We start from the raw sequence: 19,978 nt of genomic DNA, 5'->3' as shown, positions 1-19,978 counted from the left end.
CACTTTGGACTAGCAGCTGCTGTGGAACAAAAGGCATTGTTTGTACCTGATTTAATATAATCGTCTTTTAAGAAAATAGTTTAATAGAAGTTTCGTGAAAACATCGAAAAATACACACAAATATATAACAATATACAAAGGGAGTTCAATAAGTTTTACACAGAAATGAGTATAATGGTTTTATTAGTTGTAATATGATGATGACATCTTAGATGAACAAACTTTTGATCTTTTTACTTCAAAATGGTACCGGTAATACAGTAATTGTTGTTTCCGATTGTTTACAGGTAAACCACAATGGACACCGGTCAGGACCCAACAACGGTCAGTAACGGAATTCCTATTTAAAAAACGGGTATGAATGAGCCACATCAATTCATAGAAAGTTGCTTCAAATTTACGGGGATCACACATTGGTCCGAGCCAGTATTCAACGTTAGGCCAGAAAATTATTGACTCCTTTTTTTGGGTTTAATGCTGTATCATTTTCATAGATTTCATGGAACATGGCTCCACAATTAACAAGGAACCTTATTGTTTGTCACTGGATAAGGCACGATGTGATCTCCAGACCAAGAGACCGGAGTTGCACGGCAAGGTCATCAAACTCTATCATGACAATGCCAAGCCGCCATGATAACAGTAGAAAATTATGAAAATGGGATGGAAAGTTGTCCCTCAGCCTCCCTATAATCCCGACTTGGCTCCTTCGGATTTCTTCATGTTTGGTCGTCTAAAGATTCACTTGCGAGGAAAAACATTCAACGGTAACAAGGCCCTCACTTCTTGTGTAAAACAAAGGTATAAAATTCAGCCACCTAAATTTTACTGAAGTGTATTCAAAGCATGGAAAAAACGTTGGACAAGTTGCGTCACAACAGATGGAGGCTACATTGAGTGACATGGTCTCGTAGCCAAAGGATCAATGTATATCCAGCTAAACTTTAATCATCATATTGCAGCTAATAACAATATTATAACGATCTGAGCAAAACTTATTGGACGCCCTTTGTATTAAAGATTTATCTCTGTACGTTTCATCGGAATGAAGAAAACAAAATAGTAAACTAGGAATGATCAAAAGGAAGGGACATATTACAACGCCAATGTGCTTCACCATGCTTAGTTTTATTGCTACGTATTATTATTATTAATATTAACAGTAGCACTAACGAATGACGAGAATTAGGAATTACGATATCTTACCGTGAGAGAGGGAGGCGAATATACCTTGGAGAAAAATTACAACACATGCAATATACACTGTATTATATATATATATATATATATATATATATATATATATATATATATATATATATATATATATATATATATATATATATATATATATATATATATATATATACATCCTTCCTAGCAATATTCTCCAACTATTACAGAGAGGATGTGCAATCTTGTGAGGAGAACTTCACCTTCATTCTTGACGGGAATTCTCAAAGTGATGATGGAAGTTGTCTGAACAAAATAATCAGCTGTTATCTTTGCTCAGAAGATCGATGATGTTTGAACAAAATAATCATTTTTTTTTTGTCTTTTCTATATTTAATCAAAGTAAAGTTTTAAAATTTGACAGTTAAAATATGTATACAGAATCTGGAAATCATAATCGAATTCAGACATTTCAACGATCAGGAATACCAAAACTGGTCAATAATATTCAATTTTCTTCAATTGATGATAGCTATTACCAAATTTGGCTGTGTCGATCTATGGAAAACATTAAATGAAATACCAGTACATCGAAAACACGTACACACACATCAAGAAGAAATCTGGTGTTCCCACAATAAAGCTAAAGCATAGTATTTCCGATTAATGGGTCCTTAATTAGCAGGCTCAAAATTGGGCTGCTAAAACTCCCATAAAATTATGATAAAGATCTGTAAAAATATTTACAGTCATTTATCTTGAGTTTTAGCATTTAATATGTGAATGTGTTATACGAAATAACTATCTGGACCGAATATCTGCAAAAATGCTCACGGTTAACAAGAGCTCAGTATTCAGGGTCTAATGTTACGAAAGAACAAGAGATGTGAATCACATAAACGATATTGAACTTGACTGCTGCTGTATGCGACCATGCTTCTCTACACTGTGTGGGCAACTATGACGCTAACAACCTTCACCTACATTCTGGCTGGCATATTTACGCATATATGTTATAAACACAGCAATCTATATAGATTAATTAAACAAAAGTTAGAAACCCGAAATACGTATAATATGTAGACTGAATTCCAAGACTTATGACTGAGTTTGTAGAAATAATAGATTATTCATTTAGTAAAAAGGAGAAAGAAGTCCTTCATACGAAATAGTTGGATAACATATCATAAGCGTCCCAACTGCTATAAAAACATATTTTTTCTATTGTCCTATACAATTTAAACTTTGGGAAAGGAATGGATGCAAGCTGAGGGATTTTAAAACTAAGTCTTGACTGAGGAAAATATATGGATCAAACAGAGACGAAGAAACAGAATGTAAAAATAAAATGAAATGAGATTTAATTTAGAATAAAGAGAACTGTTGATTAATGAAAGCAAATCATTATGAAGTAAGTAGTGGATGAGAATGTACGACGAAAGCGATGTAGGAGCCAAGGAAACTATTTACACAATGTTGTCCACCGCAAACTGATATTTCCACAAACCAAGGGCCTTTTGCACCTGAGACAAGTGCTCCACCAGTGGGCCATGGTGTCACCCAGTTCCATGTAGAGTTATCCATGATACAAAGAAAAAATAGTGGAGATAATTCGATCAAGTTTTCTGAGATATGACACGTGTTTGATATGAAATATCTTTTGTGCATGTGGCCCGCGAGTCTCTTCCCACAATTGAAAGCACTACAGTGGTGCGAATTCCTCTTTAGACTAAATCCACGTCTAATATACCTACGCAGCCTCGGTGCTAAAAAGGGACGTTTATAGGAGGCACACTGCGAGAGCGCTCACCTCTGGCATGGGTTCACTGGTTCGATTCCAGACCTCGTCAATTGGGCTTTGTGATGGAGAAATAATGTGTGCATGATTTTTTTTTTTAGGTTCTCCCATCTCTTCCCACTTTCTTCACCCTACTATTTTGTTCTTTATCATCATCACCGTCTCTCTCAGCCTTGGAGCATAATCGTGGGATGTTAAAACAGAAAAAAGCATGGTTTACAATAAAGTCAATGGAGCGAAACGACGATTAGGATATGCAACCATTTATGCATTACATTATATCAATTTTGCATAATATATAGGGGTGAGATGTTTAACTTGAAAGCTCTCCATGACTCGTCGCAAAGCGCAGCAGCTGATTTGAGTGACAGCGAGCAGAGACAGGCGGATAGCATAGAAATTTAGGACATTTATTACACAGGTATGGGAGCTGTATGCAGTTATTGTTAGTTAAAAAACTTTGGGGAAATGAATTGCTATTCTCTGACATTCTCACTTGGTAAAATATCTTGGAGACTATCCTAGATGTAAGGGTTGGAGTGAGCAAATTGTGTACAGTATTTCCCTTAAAGAGGATCAAATGGCAATAAAACTTCATTGTTGTAGCAAAGCGACTCTCTTTCTTTGAAAAGCGCATTTTGGTGTTTCCTCTATTCTTAACAGTTCACAACTGATCGCAACAAAATTTTGCGTTGATTCACTTAGTGAAAATGGGGAGACCTCTTTTAAAAAAGCTTAGCAACATAATTCGAAATTTAGCATTTGAAAACCTACATAGAACACTAGTAATAGAGTTAATCTAATAGTTTTAACCGTAGGCAACTTAAGTACATACCGTTCTCAGTTATATTTACTGCAGAATCTGAAAAAAAATGAGAAAATTATGAATCCACAGTGAAATGTAACTAAAGATTATTTCGATAAAATTAAAATCCCAACAGAGAAACAAAACTACTAAATATTTATTTATTTCCGAACACTTACACTTGATCAGGAAAATAGTTGTATTCTCTAACATATTTTCTTTTAGATTTTCCTGAGTTTCAAATAGGGAAAGTATATTTGATCTAAATCTAGTATGATTTCAATATAGCTAACGGTGGCTCATGAAATGTTCATCTAATTTACAGAAAATGTTACGTGTATTGTTAGTACAATCACTAATAGTATGTCTCAAATAACATTTGAATTGTGCATGTGTGTATTTGGTACTTATAGTAAAAAGTAAAGTATTTCATAAAGCTGATATTTATGAGAAAACGGGACACACTGTATATTCATTTAGTTGTTTGTTTAACAGTAAGGACCTTACATTTTCATTCATCCAGATATAAGTACATATGTAGTTATCAAAATAACGGGGGGAAACCTTAACAAAAATACAACTTACTTTGTTCATGAGACGTAGGATCATTTTTAATTCTGTATTACAGTTTACATCTGTCCCGGAATTAAGGAATATAATGAGTGAGATTCATTTTCAGAGGAACAGCGTAGAGTAGTGTAAGGTGACCACACGCCTCGGATTTAACGGGATTGCCTGCTTTTTCAGAAAGTCGTCTGATGATCCAAGAAAAATGCAAATACGATGCAACTTAAAAAAAAAATAATAATAATAAGCTCGTGGTTACGTAGTTCTCAACATGCTGGAAAACAGATTTTCACATGAATATGACATTTTCATATTCATATTTCACATAAATATGAATATTTTAAAAAATCTATTTTCAAATTTATGTGATATTCAAATTTATGACAAAGTTTGAATTGAAGCATAAAATACATTGGATTTATAAATACTCAATTATTGTACTTTGTTATAATGCAGAATTAAAAAATTCTAAGTAAAATTCATAGTGACAATTATAATTAATTGCCTAGGTGGAAAAAAATCATGATTTTTCTTTAAAAAAAAACATTTTTGATTTTTTTTTTAAAATTTAAATCAAATGTTTCTCCTCGCATACTACAAGTCGCGAACTGAAGAGAAAACATTAGGAATTAGTATTAAATGTTAATTATCCCATTTAAGTGAAAGTACTGAGGTTGAATTTTGAATTAATCCCCAATCGTTAACCTATTTCAATCCCAAACAAGGTTTCTTGAGCATTAAAAAAAAGTACAACAATGTTTATCATCATAGCACTTTTTTGTTTCCCAAAAGTTATTGATATTTGGCAGAACCATATTAAAAAAAAACTGGGCGGTCCAAAACTAGCTTGCGGCACGAAATACATATAAAATGCGTAAATTTCACCTAAAGTTGGGTAAAAGTTTCAAAATTTTTAAGTTTCGGGGAGGGGATCGAACCCCCCGCAACACGCCACTATTATCTTGAAACAAACAAACAGACGCGCACACAATAGAATTTTCGTCTTAAATCTCAAACGGTGATTTCCCTGGTTGGAACAGTTAACGATTTATAAACCCTATGGTAAGAAGAGAATAAATCAGGATTGTCCTGTTACTCGTCCAAAACGGGATTTTCCCTAGTCATCCTCTGCATGAAACATTCGTTTTCATACTGTGTTGTACCTACATTTGAGTCTCATTGTATTATGATTATTATCTTCCATAATCGAAATAACAGAACAGAAACAGGATTTCAGTTATTTTCACTTCAAATTAATTTATTTCGGAATTTGATTTAAATCAACGATTTTTATTTTTAAAATCAGGTGATTTAAATCTTGATTTAAATAGTGATTTAAATCAGGCTGATTTAAATCAATCCACCCTGATTACAAATAGTCTCATTTATAATACTACTAATGAGCAATGTTGAAATAAAATGTACTCAAGAAACGAACATGTTTCATAACTGGTAGGCATAATTTAGTAAGCAAATAATCGATATTTTGTGTATGATCTTCGATTAAGATTATTGAAACGTAAAAAATATCATAAACAATTACCTATTCAAAACAAAACCAATGTAAAAAATGATATACAAATGATAAGAGATTATAATGGTGATTGATTTAAATCGAAAGTACTTAATGAAACATTCAACAAAAACTCAGGCAACAAAGGATCATTGAACTATAAAAGCAAATAACCGGAGATAAAGCTCTGAGTGTGTGGAAGAAGAATGGAGCTTACAATAGCGACAACACATGCAGCAATATAATTTGGATAACAATTCAAGGTTACTGATTTGTTATTATGAGAATTTAATCGTTGCAGTGTCCTAGAAATCTTATAACTTGTTTTAGAGTGGGTTGGAATACAAATATAAAAGAACATGTCTTATAGTCGTAGCCACATCATTTAATACATTCTTTACAATTACAACACGCTATATTACAGAATAGTAATTATGAGAACTTTTCCTTTCAATTACTCAAAATACAAATTACCTCATTATTATTATTACTACATGATGTATGTAAGATTGTATTAAAAAGATTCAGTTAAAGGCTGCTTTAAAAGTTGCTCAAGTTTACAACTTGTAACTTAAAGGTTTTAAAATCATATATTAATGAACAACATTTTTCTACTTTTAACTTCTATTAGTTAACAGGTGCAACTACATGGTACTCAAAATAGAACTTGCTTCTTCATTTAAGCCGTAGTTTTCTATTTTTATCTCAGTAGCTCTCCTCAAGTTTCTCTGCAATACTTTTCTATCCTCACAAATAAAATTGTGCCTAGTATTTATCCCATGCTCTAATATAAATATTTTCTTTTCTATAAAACAGACATGATTTAGTGTCTAATGTATCATTTTAATTTCTCTGCTACATTTCGTCCTGTGTAGCTTATGTGGCACTTACTGTGTTATACAGTCCTTGAAAGTCTAATTTCAATTTCTCTTCGACAGATATTTTTGCGTAGTATAATTTCTCGGAATGAACACCGTTCGTATTGTGGTTCTTTCAACAAATTATCATATTTCACTCGTGCTTTTGATGTAAGGAATTATAACCGTATTTTTTATATTATTTCCCGTCCCCTTGTCAGTAGAATATCTTATTACGAACGTAAAAACTTTAAATTGATTTATTTCAAAATACAGCCATATTTATACGGAAAATTACTCACGTCGTTTCCAAAACATCTATATCTTTACCTTGATGAAATTATAGCAAATTTATATTGTTCTTTCTTTTGACTTTTTTTTTTTTTTACAAGTGTTTCAATGTTTTAAAAGTGAACGTGTTTGAGGTTAGAAGATTTTTTTTAAATAAAAGAGTGTTCAGTTCAATTTATGCATTGTTTTGTATGTGTGTGTGTATGACTGTACATTGAATGTAGAACGCTTCCTTACCTTCGATTGTATACTCAGTTACGGAATTTTAAATTGACTTAGAAACAGTCTGAAATGGAATAAAAAATTCATTCCCGAACATGCAATTCTATTGATAACGCCCATACAGAGAAAAGCAACTTTAAAAAATATATTGAATGAATTGTATGCGATCTTACGAATTGCCTAATTAAACTATCAACAAAATCAAAAATAAATCAACAAGATGCAACCATTATCGTTTTACAAGTTGTAACCTCAAATGAAATTATGTTTGTGTATGTATGATTCGCAAACCGTAAACCAATAGTTGTAATGTACCATTACAGTTGAAAGTAATGGCAATTTTTTTTTTACACACCCTGTACCTAGTAATTTTTTTTTTCTTATTCAATTTCGGTTTAGCTACACAATTTATTTACTCCCTTTACTTCGAATTAAATACAATGAATCGAAAGATTTCATTAATAACTATATTTCCCACTGTATAATATATTTATTTACATTTTGATTAAGTGTAAATCCCATTTTCTGATATATAAGTTGAAAAGTTTCCAGGTTTACCATTCTGACGTCATACCGAAACATAGTTCTGTCATTGGATATAAATTTTCTTAATTTCAGACCAATGTAGAATTTAGTCAGGTACCTAATTTTTCCCTCACCCCCTCTCAGTAGTCCATAGTCACTTTCAGATCCGGTTATATCTGGATTTACCAAATTTCCATTCGCTTTGTAATTTCCGCGGCTAAAGTTTTCGTTCTGATTGGAGGAATTCTCCTACCTCTGGCTTTTTCGGCGCAATGTTATTAGAACAATCGAAGACACCTTACAAGTAGCAGCTTGTGAATTTTGTGCTACATATTTTTCGGGAAGAATTCCAATTTCCAAGGACAACTAAGGTAACATATAATATAATTCAATAGTTAAAGATTTACAACGGAATAGGAGCCCGGAAAATCCACAAATTTTGGTAAAGAAGCTGCAATTCAGTGAAACAACAAATTCCAGTTCTGTTTACTAGGAAGCCATGTTTGCTGCCTATCGAGAATAGACAACAGTGAAAGAGTGACTTTACTTTTTTTTTATTTCAAACTCAAGTAGGGATTAGGGAAATTACGACCTGTTAGTGCATGTTGTTCGTGTATTAAGTAGAAGTGACTTTTTATTATTTATTTCGTAATTGCATGTATGTAGTAGGTTTGATAGTACTGTAAATAATCATAATGGCAGCTTAAGTTAGCTTAAAAGGGCTCCTATCCCCTTTTCCAAATTGAACCGGTACTAGCGGGGGAATGGGTTAGTTATTGTTCGTTTTAGGGCCTTTTCCCCTTTCAGGGGAAGGGTCCCTCCATAAACCTCGTTAAGGTGCCCCCAGGGCATCAATTTTTGGCAATCATTATGTAAACAATTGGTCAGGTCAATTGGACCTAGTGTTTACCTTTCTCATTTTGCCCCTCTAAATTAAATAGAGCCGACGGTATATATCAGAAGGGAGTATTTATTTTGTCAACATGCATGTAACTAAATGGTGCATGTTTGGTTTAGTTAGTTGTTTTATGTATAGTATTAGCAGTGGTGTATGTAGTTAGTAGTCTTGTGTGAGTGTGTGAAATTTCGGTTAGGACAATGTATAAATATGTGTTAATTTAGTACCATTTTCCTAACAGAAATAAACCAGAGTAAATATTAAATTTCTGATTAATAAGTACAAGTATACATTTCAGTACACGGTAAATTATGCCTCCACTACAGCGCTATAGCGTCAGTTTTCGGTAGTCAATTGTTTGTTGACAGTACGACATCGCATGACTTAGTGATTTAGATTGTTTGATTTTGGACAGTTATTCTCAAATTACTTCCCGTGGACATGGTTTTCGGTTCGGATGAGTATACCTTCGTATAAAATAGCATGAGATCTTACTGTACTGAAAATTTCAGCTTGCTAGGTCCAGTAGTTAATGAATAATCCGCTGAAATAAAGAACACCTATTTTCTTAATAGAAGTAAAGCCCATATGCTGTTACTGTTTGTTTAAAAATGTAGTATTAAATTCTCTTTTCCCGTAGCTGTAGAAAATTCCATTGTTGCTTCAGTTTTATCAACAAATCAGAAATAGATTAATCGTTGACAATTTAACTTTCCGTAAATCCATGTATGATTTTTTTTTTTTTTTAAAACCTGCAAGGTAAATACAATTTGGGTGCTTCGAAATAAAGAGTACGTGGTTCGATGAATGTGATCGTGTGGTGGTTTGAGCGTGATAGATTGTGATAGTTATATATATATATATTTATTACTGCGTAATGTAAATATGTGTATGGCCTGCGTGTAAAATGTATGAAATAGGGTGTCTATAAAATATTACTTCGCGCGAAAATTAGTAGATAATGAATGAATATAATGGTATATTAATAATATGATATAAAATATAAATGAGATGATGACCCCTATAGTTAAATGGATAGGCCTAGTGTATGTTTTATAGTGAAAATATGAATATGTTTACGAAGAAAAGAAAAGATCTCTCGCGTTCTGACTTCTACACCAGTACATTCATCCAACCGAGTTTGCTACTTGAATAGTGAATTGTAGATGGGAAATTGTCTTACTTTGCATTTATGTACCTCCTAACAACAGCCCCAGATCTTAAGCCTTTCAATAGATAGAGTAGCATCATGTGGGAATTACTTCTAAAGGTTGACAGAAATGATAATTAAGAAAACCAACTGCTATATCCTGTGATCATCGAAAAGTACAGGTTTCGGTCATTTGTACCTTTAGCATTCATTGCCTCTCCGAGATTTTTTTTTGTTGCTTACCTTATTTATTTATTGTGCAGTGTTCATATAACTCAGTTCGGACTATCCGATTAAATTAACTGCTACTAAATTAATATTCATGGATAGCGTACCCGGATGTCGACCCCTAGTCCCTTTAAGTATTTTTATTTCTTTTCTTAGTTTAATTAGACGAGGGAAATTAACGACGTCCCAGACGGTGGCATGTCTGCGCTGGGTAGCCATCGGTGATGTTTCGGTAATTGAAATCACCGATCCAAAATTCAGTTTATTTATTTAATTTTTTTTTAATTTTGGCGAATTACTAATTAGGGATACCTTAGCTATTACTCTAATTTCATACCTATTCTGGAATCTTCTAGTTTCCAAGAGGTCGGATGATTTTTTTTTCTTTTCTTGAAATTCTAAATTAGCGCCTTCTCTAACCTTCCGGACGATTTCCGGGAACCTGCTGGTTTGGGCCGGATACGGGGATCGGATTTCAATCTTACAACCAAATTCTTGTGGGATTGGGATCTGATGGACACAGAACTTGCATCCTTGGCAGCAGGGCGTTCCTTGAGTCTACGTATTTGAGTAGACCACCCTTTTGGCATGTTAAGAATATTTTGGCTATGGATTTGTTGAGATAGAAATTCGACTTTCTGTCTTTGTAGCGTTAGTTATTTCCCACTTAAGTCTTTGGCGCCACTATTTCTTCGTCTTCCTTCTTCTCTATCTCTCTCTGTCTTCATTACTTCGAGATTTTTTTTTTTAAATTTTTCAACCTTCCCCCCCCCCGGTTTCTGAAACTCATGAAAATGTACAATATTTATATCACTTATTTCGATCGTATGTACTAACTGAGACATCGAGGGATGCAATTCGTGGAGGTATTGCAGTACAATTCAGGACCATTTTCGCGATATTCAATCCACCACGGGAGAAATTGACGAGAAGGTAAACAATGCTTTCAGATTCCTAGAAACCTTTGTTATTCATTGATCATACAAATTATATCCATTGACAACTGATTTCTGGTTTTTATTTCTATTGATTGGTCATATAGTGTGTATGTATTAGTAGTCTGGGCCCACTAGTTTCCAATAACATTGATTTTTTTATATACATCTATATATGTGCTTACATAGTTGTAAAAGTTACGTGCCTGCTCATTTTGTTGCATTTCCACCATCTTATGTCAACTATTTTTTATATATCTACGCGGATCTTTAGTAAATTGAAAATGATTATTGATTATCGGGTTTATACATATAAATTACAATGTTGCAACCTTATGAAAAAAAAAAGTGAATTTTTGATAGTCAGGGTTTTTGTTTTTGTCTTTGAGCCAATAAAATATAAATATTTATAAAATATGAATACTTGTCGAATATGAACGGTTATGTAGAATTTAAACGTCGACGAAATACTACGATGGATATTAAAGTGAAATTTATTGTATTGAATAATATGAATATATATATATATGAGTATGTATGTAATGGGCTCGGTATTTACCCTGGTTTTAGTTAGGTTGCCATAGATTTTAGACACCCGGTATTAACTAACTATTTGTGATATATAGTATTCCCGCGTAAATTGTCATAAATTACTTTTTGTTGAGTTGTTATTAATTTTTGTAACTATTAAAGTGGAATATAATGTTAACTACTGCATGTGAATAAAACAAGTAGCGGGTCGTAAGATAAATAAGAATAACCCTAATCCTTACCCAAATTTACTTTGCGAGTGAAACTAGCAACCTACGAAACAGTGCGCCCCTCCAACGAATCTTTCCATTAGTAAACCATGAAACAAATCCTTCCCCTACGATTGGAAACCAAACTATTCAATATTTAGAATCTTTTGACTACAAGATCTATACTAGGAAAAAAATTAGTGATCTTAAATTCAACGAACTGAAATCTGTTTAATAAGTTAATGTGAATACCGGAATATGGAAATATGTTCCCAATATCTGTGACTGGATTTGATAATTTTTCTTTAATATTAACAAACTTTGAAATTTTAGATCAAGTGCGTCGAGTGACAAAATGAAAAATATAAACATATATGTGATATGAAGCAATTAGTTGTCTATAGTTAAAACAAAACCAATTGAATACTCTCATGGACACAAACCACAGTGCGTAAAGAGAGTTAAAAAAAAAAGGAGCTATTATCGACGTAAAAACAAAGACTCATAAAACTGTCGATATGTCTCCTATTGAGACAAAGACTCAATAAAATATTACTAAAGTGTTTTTTTTTTTGAATGATTAACCAATTATTTTTTCTCTTCTGCCTGCAACGATATGTATTCGTTGCACTGAATTTTAAATATATCTTGACCCTTGAAGTTTTTTTTTCTTCTTTTTTCTTGTTTCGTTTTTGGTTTAATTCCTTTTCATGTAATTCAACTTTTAATATATATATATAAAAGGGAAATGTGTTATTTGATCTTGTTGCAAGTAGCGAATTTCTGTGCATGTTTATGAAACATTCTTTTCATGTATTAATTTTTTTTTTGTTATGTCAAACTAAATCTTCTTCTATTGAAATGTAATAAATGTCTATAGCAATGTAGTTAGGTTAGTTTAATTCAACCAAATACAACCCGAAGTATACATTGTCCTGTATGAATGGGTGTGTGAGTGAAATGTAGGTTTAGTATTAAGTGCATCCATTATTTTGACATATATGTGTGATTTATTATAATTAATGGTAGTTATCAATTAAACTCATTGAATGTTAATACTAACTTAAGTTGGCTCTATGAAGGAAGTAAAAAGGACTGAAGTAGCCTGAACGAATGATCATCATGAGAGAACTGTGAAAGTCAAAATCTTCGACAAATATGTGATATTCTGATTTTTTTTTTCTGTGGTCGTTTCTAACATGCCATCAACTTCGTCGTTCATTTTTCAAATATTGAATATTAGTCTAAAACTTCTGGAAATATTGAATAAACGGTAAAATTAAACTTTCTCATCTATCTCCGAGCTATATTGGGATAATTCGGTAGTTGGGGTCAAATGGATCTAGATCGGGGATGTATGAGTTAACATGTGTCTACCTTTGATCACCCTAATACCAGACATTCACCCAATAGCTATTGGAAATGATCACAATTAGATATTTATTCACTTTCCTTTACCATATTCCTCAAAATATCCAGTAACAGTTTCCCCTTTATCACCTTCTTACTTTACCTCTTTCCTCTTCTATCTTCCTCTTCCTTTCTTCATCTTCTTCTTCTATTTTTAATAAAACTGAAAGGGGGGTCGTGACTGGGAATTCTATATGTAATAAACACGGTCATGTATTTATTTGATTTTATTTTCTTTAGAAGTCCGATAAAAGGTTTTCTCTTTTCGATCGAACCTAGTATGTTCGAAATTAAGAAATTAAGAAATGGGAATTATATTCCGATATATTTAGGCATAAGCTGATAGCTTCATGAACATCCCCACCAGGGGTGAAGGGTTCCCACTCACGACTTATTCTGTGCACCACATTTGTTGCAGCTTCCTTTTTCCTCAATCAGTTTTAGATTGACGAGTGGTGACAGGATTCGTTGTTATGGCAACAGTGGTTGCTGTGGCAACGACCCCCCTTTTTTCAGTTTTAGAATGGCGACCGTGACAGGATTGTTGCCATGGTAACCATGTTTACTGTGGTAACGGATCTGAAAATGCTTATTGAATAATACCAGTTATCATGCCAATCAGTTTGAATTGGTGAACCGCGACAAGAATGGTTGTCATGGCAACGTTTGTTCCCATGGCAACGGATCTCAGTTTAAATGGCGACCGATAGATCTGAATTTTTTTAAAGAATGTCAAAGAGTGAGGTTGAAGGCATGTTGAATTGATTACAACATTGAAATTAATACGAGAAATTTTATAGTCAAGTGAAACAAGTAGAGTCGTTGGCTACTTTGTCATTTTTGTTTCCTTTTCTAAGGGGGAAAAAGAGAAGGAGTGTCAAAATTTTTCTAAAATAGAACTAAACGCTAGAAGGGTTTCAAGGAAGGAAAGAGAATGGGAGTCCTTTAATTTATGAATAATACTTGTCTGGATAGCGAATAAGTATTTTATAGTATATGTGTATTTTTGATATATATATATCTTGTCTTTTGTAAAGTGTAAAGTGTCTCAAAGCTATGGCAACAAAAAAGGTTGTTGTATCACAGGACGAGTGTGAAGTCACGTGCACTCAATGCACGTTAGACGAAAAAGAGAAAAGATCTCGCGCCCCGCGGAGACTTATAAGATGTACCGGTTGTGGACTAAAATGGATCCACTTTGCTTGCTCCAATTTGGACGATACTGCTGAAAATGCAGAAAAAGTTCAAACCGGCGAAATAATGAAATACTGTGAGGAGTGTGAAAAGGACCGAGGCCAAATATCTCCAGCGGAGATATCTGACCTCGACGATGAGGAAAAGAATGAAAATCACTGTGATTCTCGGGATCAGACGGCAAACCCGAAGGAAGGAATGTCATCTGGAGGGTCTGACACGTCTGCATTAATTCGCCAGATGATGGAAATGATGCATGAAAAATTTTCTAATATGAACGAAAAATTCACTAACATGGAAGTTAAAATAGATCAGAATAGTGCAGATCTGAGGCGTGAGATAAATCAGAAGATAGATCAGAATAGTGCAGATCTGAGACGTGAAATAAATGAGAAGTTTGATACCTCGAAACGAGAGACCGACGCTCGATTCGAGGTATTAAACAATAAATTTGACCAGATTTGTTTAGACTTTGCCTCTTCGATTAGTAAATTGAAAGAGCAAACGTCTACTGAACTAGAGCAGGTTAGATACCGGGCCCAACAGTCTACCGAGCAGCTCAGAGACGAAACAAATAAAAAATTAAACGAAATAGATGTAAGGTTTGAGAGTACGAACAAAAGATTTGGTGACATCGAACAAAAAGTTGAACAGCAGCAGACTGAAATAAGTAGATTGAATGTTGTAATATCCGACCTATCAATAGAAACTAAACTAGAGTCGGTTGATCAAAGAATTAGTCGAATTCAAACCGAAGTAGACAGTATTAAGGGGAATATTACTAAATTGCAAATCGCCAAGTCTGATATCTCCTATCCTTTTCCTGATGGCGATTCTCCAGGGAAAATTTTCCCAGAAACAAGTAATGTCCTCCCGGGTAAGAGTCAAGTGTTGCCTGATGCACGGGACACAGCAATGTATTGCTCCCCGCATCAGCCAACCTCGAAATCATGGTTGAGTAATTTCGATGTACCGATGCAGTCGAGTGTTGTGACTACAACAGTCACTAGCTTAAATGCTCACTCTACCTTTGGAATGGTACAATCGTACAGCGTGCTGCCAGGAGGGGAAAGGAGATGTGCCGGACCGTCGGTTACTACCGTGGTGGGTCCTAAGTTTGAACCTTACATGGTCAACACAAATTACAAAACCTCTCTTGGTCATATGGGAGCGTTCAGTTCAGTGACCACTCCGTCGGTGGCAAATCCGGTGACAACCCCAACTGCTCAGGATAACGCGTTGATTCCACTGGATTCTTTTCCTGCCCCGCATAGTATGAGCTCTAAAGTTTCCCTCCGGGATATTGAACGTTTTCCCACTTTCGATGGGAACATTACTAACGGGTTACCTCGAGTTTTCCTGCGGAGACTGCAGCAATATTTAGACATGTACAAACTTACAGATGGGGAACGCCTACAGATAGTTGAAAAATGTTTGATCGCCGCTTCGGGCGCATGGTTTGCTTCGGTTAAATACCAAATCCGGACGTTTAGTGATTTTTTGATTCTTTTTAAAGAAGAATATTGTAATGAGCACATCGAACGGCTCCAAAAGAGAAACTTACAATCACTCCGGTATGATCGCTCCAAGTATGGGTCCCTCTTGGACTATGCTTGGAAAATTATCGAACTATATTATCAGATAGCTGAACATCCCTCTCAGGCTGAACTTGTAGATATTATAGTTAACGCTCTTCCACCCGATGAGTCCCGGGCCATAGCGTCCCACTTGTGCCAAACGGTGCGAGAAGTCACCTCACGTTTAGCTGCCTTGTGCGGTAAGGAAGTTGGTGGTCCACCAAAACGATACTTCGCCCGACAGGCAAAGATTCTAAAACCGACGAAGACGAAGGTAACGGCAAGTTGCCAGACAGATTTCCTGAGTTATACCCAAGCTGGATCTCGTTATCCTAGTGGGTATGGCTCAGAAAACAACAATAATGGCCGGCGACTATTTAGGAATCGGCCCATGTTCAACAATCGCCGGAGTTATCGTCCCTATGACCGTACCAACATGGCATCGAACCCGGATAGGGGCGATAACACCAGGAGGAATTTTAACAGGACGTACGAAAGAAGGGAGAACGGTAATAGACAGGGCAATAATAATAACAATAATAGTAACAATAATGTAAATCGACCCCAGAATTCAGTCCCCTCGCAAGTGCGTGGTAACGGTGAGCCTAGAACAATATTAAATGGCAGTGATAGACGGGAAACTGCGGCCTAATGTCATCTGTTATATGCTAGTCGACGGCTGAAGCCTCACGAGTTGTCTCTGTTGATGTCACAGTTAGGACTTCTATCCGTTCTATTGCTATATGAACACTACTGAAAAAAAAAAGTATCGGAACTCACAATTTTCGAAATTTAAAGATTTTCAATTGTACAGAAGATAAACGTAATGAATTACTCGCGCAATACTCCAAGTAGATATAATATACTGTCCTAGTGTGACTGGTAATGTTTGAATGAGATGAATGAGTGTGTTAATTTAACAAGCATCAGTAGTTAGTATTCCCAATTAGCAAAATTTTGTTATTCTAACAAAATTTTGTTAATGGGCCGGGGAAAACTGTAATGTACCATTACAGTTGAAAGTAATGGCAATTTTTTTTTTTACACACCCTGTACCTAGTAATTTTTTTTTTCTTATTCAATTTCGGTTTAGCTACACAATTTATTTACTCCCTTTACTTCGAATTAAATACAATGAATCGAAAGATTTCATTAATAACTATATTTCCCACTGTATAATATATTTATTTACATTTTGATTAAGTGTAAATCCCATTTTCTGATATATAAGTTGAAAAGTTTCCAGGTTTACCATTCTGACGTCATACCGAAACATAGTTCTGTCATTGGATATAAATTTTCTTAATTTCAGACCAATGTAGAATTTAGTCAGGTACCTAATTTTTCCCTCACCCCCTCTCAGTAGTCCATAGTCACTTTCAGATCCGGTTATATCTGGATTTACCAAATTTCCATTCGCTTTGTAATTTCCGCGGCTAAAGTTTTCGTTCTGATTGGAGGAATTCTCCTACCTCTGGCTTTTTCGGCGCAATGTTATTAGAACAATCGAAGACACCTTACAAGTAGCAGCTTGTGAATTTTGTGCTACATATTTTTCGGGAAGAATTCCAATTTCCAAGGACAACTAAGGTAACATATAATATAATTCAATAGTTAAAGATTTACAACGGAATAGGAGCCCGGAAAATCCACAAATTTTGGTAAAGAAGCTGCAATTCAGTGAAACAACAAATTCCAGTTCTGTTTACTAGGAAGCCATGTTTGCTGCCTATCGAGAATAGACAACAGTGAAAGAGTGACTTTACTTTTTTTTTATTTCAAACTCAAGTAGGGATTAGGGAAATTACGACCTGTTAGTGCATGTTGTTCGTGTATTAAGTAGAAGTGACTTTTTATTATTTATTTCGTAATTGCATGTAATGTAGTAGGTTTGATAGTACTGTAAATAATCATAATGGCAGCTTAAGTTAGCTTAAAAGGGCTCCTATCCCCTTTTCCAAATTGAACCGGTACTAGCGGGGGAATGGGTTAGTTATTGTTCGTTTTAGGGCCTTTTCCCCTTTCAGGGGAAGGGTCCCTCCATAAACCTCGTTAAGGTGCCCCCAGGGCATCAATTTTTGGCAATCATTATGTAAACAATTGGTCAGGTCAATTGGACCTAGTGTTTACCTTTCTCATTTTGCCCCTCTAAATTAAATAGAGCCGACGGTATATATCAGAAGGGAGTATTTATTTTGTCAACATGCATGTAACTAAATGGTGCATGTTTGGTTTAGTTAGTTGTTTTATGTATAGTATTAGCAGTGGTGTATGTAGTTAGTAGTCTTGTGTGAGTGTGTGAAATTTCGGTTAGGACAATGTATAAATATGTGTTAATTTAGTACCATTTTCCTAACAGAAATAAACCAGAGTAAATATTAAATTTCTGATTAATAAGTACAAGTATACATTTCAGTACACGGTAAATTATGCCTCCACTACAGCGCTATAGCGTCAGTTTTCGGTAGTCAATTGTTTGTTGACAGTACGACATCGCATGACTTAGTGATTTAGATTGTTTGATTTTGGACAGTTATTCTCAAATTACTTCCCGTGGACATGGTTTTCGGTTCGGATGAGTATACCTTCGTATAAAATAGCATGAGATCTTACTGTACTGAAAATTTCAGCTTGCTAGGTCCAGTAGTTAATGAATAATCCGCTGAAATAAAGAACACCTATTTTCTTAATAGAAGTAAAGCCCATATGCTGTTACTGTTTGTTTAAAAATGTAGTATTAAATTCTCTTTTCCCGTAGCTGTAGAAAATTCCATTGTTGCTTCAGTTTTATCAACAAATCAGAAATAGATTAATCGTTGACAATTTAACTTTCCGTAAATCCATGTATGATTTTTTTTTTTAAAAAAAACCTGCAAGGTAAATACAATTTGGGTGCTTCGAAATAAAGAGTACGTGGTTCGATGAATGTGATCGTGTGGTGGTTTGAGCGTGATAGATTGTGATAGTTATATATATATATATTTATTACTGCGTAATGTAAATATGTGTATGGCCTGCGTGTAAAATGTATGAAATAGGGTGTCTATAAAATATTACTTCGCGCGAAAATTAGTAGATAATGAATGAATATAATGGTATATTAATAATATGATATAAAATATAAATGAGATGATGACCCCTATAGTTAAATGGATAGGCCTAGTGTATGTTTTATAGTGAAAATATGAATATGTTTACGAAGAAAAGAAAAGATCTCTCGCGTTCTGACTTCTACACCAGTACATTCATCCAACCGAGTTTGCTACTTGAATAGTAAATTGTAGATGGGAAATTGTCTTACTTTGCATTTATGTACCTCCTAACAACAGCCCCAGATCTTAAGCCTTTCAATAGATAGAGTAGCATCATGTGGGAATTACTTCTAAAGGTTGACAGAAATGATAATTAAGAAAACCAACTGCTATATCCTGTGATCATCGAAAAGTACAGGTTTCGGTCATTTGTACCTTTAGCATTCATTGCCTCTCCGAGATTTTTTTTTGTTGCTTACCTTATTTATTTATTGTGCAGTGTTCATATAACTCAGTTCGGACTATCCGATTAAATTAACTGCTACTAAATTAATATTCATGGATAGCGTACCCGGATGTCGACCCCTAGTCCCTTTAAGTATTTTTATTTCTTTTCTTAGTTTAATTAGACGAGGGAAATTAACGACGTCCCAGACGGTGGCATGTCTGCGCTGGGTAGCCATCGGTGATGTTTCGGTAATTGAAATCACCGATCCAAAATTCAGTTTATTTATTTAATTTTTTTTTAATTTTGGCGAATTACTAATTAGGGATACCTTAGCTATTACTCTAATTTCATACCTATTCTGGAATCTTCTAGTTTCCAAGAGGTCGGATGATTTTTTTTTTCTTTTCTTGAAATTCTAAATTAGCGCCTTCTCTAACCTTCCGGACGATTTCCGGGAACCTGCTGGTTTGGGCCGGATACGGGGATCGGATTTCAATCTTACAACCAAATTCTTGTGGGATTGGGATCTGATGGACACAGAACTTGCATCCTTGGCAGCAGGGCGTTCCTTGAGTCTACGTATTTGAGTAGACCACCCTTTTGGCATGTTAAGAA

The 19,978-nt window shown here is 34.5% G+C and overlaps 1 protein-coding gene across 2 annotated transcripts in view; it reads right to left on the bottom strand.

Moving 5' to 3' along the window:
* Nucleotides 1-19,978, bottom strand: part of LOC145671884 (glycerophosphocholine phosphodiesterase GPCPD1-like) — a 161,754-nt gene that overhangs the window by 106,768 nt on the left and 35,008 nt on the right. The window contains exon 2 of one of the 2 annotated variants that reach the window (XM_081741113.1): nt 3,807-3,833. The exons of the other annotated variant lie outside the window; for it this stretch is intronic. The gene's annotated coding sequence lies outside the window, so the exon portion shown is untranslated. The remainder of the gene's footprint in view (nt 1-3,806; nt 3,834-19,978) is intronic. 2 annotated transcript variants of the gene reach the window in all.

Source organism: Thermobia domestica, chromosome 2 (assembly GCF_964235325.1).
Source record: "Thermobia domestica chromosome 2, izTheDome1.hap1.1, whole genome shotgun sequence".
Lineage (NCBI taxonomy): Eukaryota > Metazoa > Arthropoda > Insecta > Zygentoma > Lepismatidae > Thermobia > Thermobia domestica.
The sequence above is the reverse complement of the archived record's forward strand: the minus strand, read 5'-3'. Positions and strand labels throughout refer to the sequence as shown.